The sequence below is a fragment of the Triticum urartu genome, chromosome 2A (genome assembly GCF_056163025.1).
Source record: "Triticum urartu cultivar PI428250 chromosome 2A, HENAU_Tu73, whole genome shotgun sequence".
NCBI classification, from domain to species: Eukaryota; Viridiplantae; Streptophyta; class Magnoliopsida; order Poales; family Poaceae; genus Triticum; species Triticum urartu.
In genome coordinates this window covers 84,972,706-84,978,039 of record NC_141874.1, presented here as the reverse complement: position 1 = coordinate 84,978,039, position 5,334 = coordinate 84,972,706, and the positions used below count along the sequence as shown (strand labels likewise).

Here is a 5,334-nt window from a genome sequence, read left to right as displayed (position 1 = left end):
TGACAAATTCCGTAGTCGCATCGCATGTTAACTTATTGCGGTCTCCATTCAACAAAAAGGTAAAAATGTCAAGAAAATTTATTATCTCATGCTTGTCATTATCAGGCCACGCATTCAGATAGCATATTATGTCCCATGGTCGCATCATACACTTGACTTTGGCAAGTTAACCCTCCAATAATATAAACTGTGTTGGTACTTGTACGTGTGTAGTAGCCGAATACTGCAAACAACTTTTCTCACTTCCCCACCACGTACCTATTTGCAGCCTAGCTGTAGACATGGCCACCAAGCTGCATAGATCCATCCTTGCGTACTCTTTGTGCCTCATGATCCTCTCCCTTGGCCCCGACCATGTAGCTCTCTGCACTGCGCAGGCGCAGTCGTTCGTCTACTCCGGCTTCCGGGGAGCAGATATCACCCTCGACGGCTCCGCCATGGTCCAACCCGGCGGACTCCTCCAGCTGACCAACAGCTCCGACATCATAGGCTACGCGTTCCACCGGGCTCCCTTGCGCTTCCGTCACGGCGCCGGCGGCACGGTGCGATCCTTCTCGCTCTCCTTCGTGTTTGCCGTCCAGTCCGAGTTCGACAAGGAGAGCAGCGGCGGCATGGCCTTCTTCGTCGCCCCCGGCAGGAACTTCTCCGGCGCCATGCCAGGCAGTTTCCTAGGCCTCTTCAACGCCTCGACCAACGGCCGCCCCGACAACCGCATCTTCGTGGCCGAGCTCGACACCTTCGGCAACGGGGAGTTCAAGGACATAGACAGCAACCATGTCGGCATCGACGTCAACGGGCTAATCTCCGTTGAAGCCCACACGGCTGGTTTCTATGATCACAAGACTGGTAGCTTCACAAACTTATCTCTGAATAGTGGAGATCCGATGCAACTGTGGGTCGATTATGATGCACAGATCACACAGGTCGTGTCGACCTTGGCTCCCCTCGGCGCTGCCAAACCTCGCAGGCCATTGTTTACAGCCACCACCAACCTCTCCGATGTGCTCGAGGACCCATCTTTTGTTGGCTTCTCGGGTGCATCCGGCTCACTCAGCACGCTCTACTCCGTGCTTGGTTGGAGCTTTGGCCTGGATGGCCCTGCCCCGGCAATCAACATCACAAATTTGCCCAAGTTGTTCCGTGGTCGTCAGGAGGTTCGATCTAAAGTCTTGCAGATCGTCCTTCCGATTGCCACCGCAGTGTTCATCGCGGCCGTGGGAACCGCCATCACCCTTCTCGTACGAAGGCATCGGAGGTATGCCGAGCTACGGGAGGATTGGGAGGTGGAGTTCGGGCCACATCGCTTCTCGTACAAGGACCTGTACCATGCGACGGAAGGATTCAAGAACAAGAACCTCCTAGGCGAAGGAGGCTTTGGGAAAGTATACAAAGGAGTACTCCCGGTATCCAACTTGGAGGTAGCCGTGAAGAAAGTGTCCCATGAGTCAAGGCAGGGGATGAAGGAGTTCATCGCCGAGGTCGTAAGTATTGGTCGCCTTCGACACCGCTACCTAGTGCAGTTGCTTGGTTATTGCCGGCGTGAACATGAGCTCATTCTGGTGTATGAGTACATGCCGAATGGCAGTCTTGATAAGTACCTGTATTGTGGAGAGGACAAGCCGACACTTGACTGGACCCAGAGGTTTGGGATCATCAATGGGATAGCATGTGGCTTGTGGTATCTACACGAGAAATGGGAAAAGGTTGTCATACATAGAGACATAAAAGCAAGCAATGTGCTCCTTGATGGTGAAATGAATGGACGGCTCGGTGATTTTGGCCTCGCAAGGTTATATGATCATGGTACCGACCTACAAACCACACATGTGGTTGGCACCATGGGTTACCTAGCCCCAGAGTTGCTACGCTCGGGCAAGGCTTCTCCTCTTACAGATGTTTTTGCCTTCGGCACATTCCTTCTTGAGGTAGCATGTGGACAGAGACCCATTAAGCAAGACTCCAAAGACGAACACATCATGCTGGTGGATTGGGTACGCGAGCATTGTCACAATGGAACCCTCTTGCAAACTATGGACACAAGGCTTCATGGTAACTATGACAAGGACAAGGCCAGCATGGTGTTGAAGCTAGGGCTCTTGTGCTTGCATCCGTTGCCCAGTGCGAGGCCTAGCATGAAGCAAGTCATGGAGTACCTCGACGGAGAGACCGCACTGCCGGAGATGGCACCCACACATATCAACAACGTCAATATGATGCAAATCAGAGGATTTCCCGACCTAACGACAAGCATCGGCACATTCTCTGGTCTCTCAGGGGGGCGATGATGACCTAGGATGTTTGTGTTGTTTAATATAATTCTGATTTATTAACGTGTACTTGCATATGAAGGAACGGTGGTGTATGTTATATCTGAGTGCTTGTATGGAAAATAAATTAGTAGACTTAGTATGATGCCCCCAGGGAATATGTAGCAATCAAGTGACCCGATCAGATGTATAAGCCCTCTGTTGTAACATGATTTGGTTATTTTCACCTTGGTTTGCACTTTTGTGTAACATGATTTGGTTATTTTCATCTTGGTTTGCACTTTTGTGACTCCCAGAGGCCTTTTGCTAGCACAGTGTGACATTAGTCAATCAAGTGACCCGATCAGATGTATAAGCCCTCTGTTGTAACATGATTTGGTTATTTTCAGCTTGGTTTGCACTTTTGTGACACCCATAAGCCTTTTGCTAGCACAGTGTGACATTCAAGAGTCAAGACCTACTTTCACTGTCTCACGCCAGAAATTTCTTCGCGCTATTATACTTTCAGCATGACATCTGTGGCCTAGCCCATATTGCTCTCACTAAGGGCATCTCCAACGCCGACTCGCAAACCTCCCGCAACTGTCCGGAAGTCTGAACCGTGGAAGCCATCCAACGCGGTCCTGTATCAGTCCGCTGGACGGCTCGAATGCGATTTCTTCCGCAAACCAGAGACAAACACGGGGGAGGTTTGCGGGAGTCCGGACACGCGAAACCTCGCTCTCCGCCCCTTGGCCTACCCAAAAGGAAGGCGGAGCCCGCGCTTTTGTAGCACCCCGCACTGTTTCCGCGCCAAAATCCCCCACTCTCTTCTTCCACTCCCCGCCGCTCTCCGCCCAATTCCTGCTCTTTTCTCCCACCCTCTCCTTCCCTCCGCCGCCAACACATGGAAGATCAACTCTGAGACGCGGCAAAATCGCCGCATCAAAGCGAAGGCCGCAAATGGGGAGAAGCTGAAGAAGCGGCTGGCCCCTGGTGGGCCTGGTGGTGGCGATGGGCGTGGCGGACGAGGCGGTCGGCGAGGCCGTGGCGGAGGCTGCCAGACATGTGCGCCCACAGTATAGACAGCGCCATGGCCGGAGCCTTACAAGCCTCCGTACTACTACGCCACCAAGCAGCTCGCAACCCCGCCTATATGGTTCCTTACATCGTCAATGTTAATGTGGCACCACTCTTCTTCGAGTATTATTCGCCACAGCTCGCTGGCCGAGGATGGCGGGAGGGGAGCAGATGGGTGCCCGCACGTTGTTTGCTGCAATGCCGAGAGTGGGGAGCCGGCGTACGACGAGGAAAGGGAGATGCTCGATATCATCCACGACAGAGGCGAGGGAGGAGGAGGGGGCTATGAGAACGGGCAGGTGGAAGACTCGGATCCCACACAGTCCGGCAACTACCAGCAGCAGCAGTCCTACACCCAGACGGCCACACAACAGTCCTACACCTAGACCGGCGATGACACACAACAACAACATTGGGCCGCCGGAGAGTAACATCCAAAGGGAGGGGGAGGAGGGTGTTGAGGATATGACTACCAGGAATGACCCGCCCAGGAGGGGCCGGGTTAACTATAATGGCGTTTCAAAAGAATAAAGCCCAAGAGTATACAAGATGACGGTTTACGATTAGGCTTATAATAGGCCCAAGCCCAGAGGCGGCTTAAGGCCCGTAAGTATAAACTGCCATGTATAAATAAGACTTGTAAAGTAAGGCATGTAAGAGATGTCACCGAGCCGGACACGTTGTATGAGCCGGCCGGGACTCTGTAGGCCGCAGGGCGTCAACCCGGGTATATAAGGGGACGACCCGGCGGCGGCTTAGGGTAAGAAACAACAAATCGAGAGCCAAGCTAGCGTATTTCGCTCCTTGGTCATCGAAACCTAGCAATACCACATCAACTGGACTAGGCTTTACCTTCACCGCAAGGGGCCGAATCAGTATAAACCTCTCATGTCCTTTGTCCCGATTAACCCCTTTAAGCTTCCTAGTTGCGATGTCTCCACAACTAAGTCCTTTCGCTAGGACATCTGCCGTGACAATTCCACGACGGTTGGTGCCCACCGTGGGGCCAGCGCACGGTGGATTTAAGTTCTTGAAGGGCAGCTTCGAAGGACTCATGGGATACGCTGTGGGCCGGATGACCAAGAGTCGTCGCGGCAAGCTCTACATCGATGACACAGGTTGGGGCCCCGACGCCGGCTCAATTGAGTACGGGTACCGGGTCCCCTTCGGCAGAATCCACGTCTTCATCGGCCGGATCGGCGAGCCGGGCCCTGAGCCGGACATCTGCACCAACCTCATCGAGACGGCTCAGTGCGTGAGACCCGCCTGGACTCAGCCCACCGTGAGGCGTGCCTTCGTGGGTTGCATCCATGGAGGGGAGCTTTCTGAAGGATCCATGGATGGCGGTGAGACGGTCGTCCACTCTGACGGCGAGTCGTCCACAGGTGAGACGGATTCATTGTATCAACTACAAGATGGCGGGCTTGGGGGCTGTTCCGATGGCATCAGTATTCCGGACCCCTTTGAGCCGCCGAACAGAGCGGGGGTCTTCATGACTGGTACGCAGCCCGCTCAAAACTCTACGGGTGCGGCAGCGATAACCACCGGGTCGGCAGCTGCCGGGTCAGGAGACCCCGCGCGACCACTGGCTCAGGTGTTGATGGATCTCATGGATAGGATGACCACCCTGTTGACCGCCGTGGTCGAACCGGCGGATAAGGCTCAGCATGATGCCGAGGTGGCACGGTTACGTGGGGAGGTAGCTCAAGCCAAGGAAAACTTGGCGGCGGAGGACGTCCGGATGGCTGCAGAGCGGCGGCTTTGGACGCTTGGGCTCAGCAGCTTTAATCAGAGGCTTTCCAGCTCTCAATGAATCTGAATGCATCAAACGAGGTCATGAGCAGAAGGCACCAGAAGACTCAGTCACGTTTGCCCCTGACTTACGATCCTAGAAATCTCTTCCACACACCCGGGGCCTGTCCCAGGAACCCGCCGGAGGCAAACCGGATTGCAACACCCGGGGCTGGGGCACCGGTTCAACCGCAGGCTATGGAACCCCCTCATGTGA

General features: G+C 54.3%; 1 pseudogene; it reads left to right on the top strand.

The window, feature by feature from the left end:
- Window positions 1-236: 236 nt before the first annotated feature.
- LOC125535853 (L-type lectin-domain containing receptor kinase SIT2 pseudogene) lies at window positions 237-2,468 on the top strand (annotated as a pseudogene).
- Window positions 2,469-5,334: the final 2,866 nt, after the last annotated feature.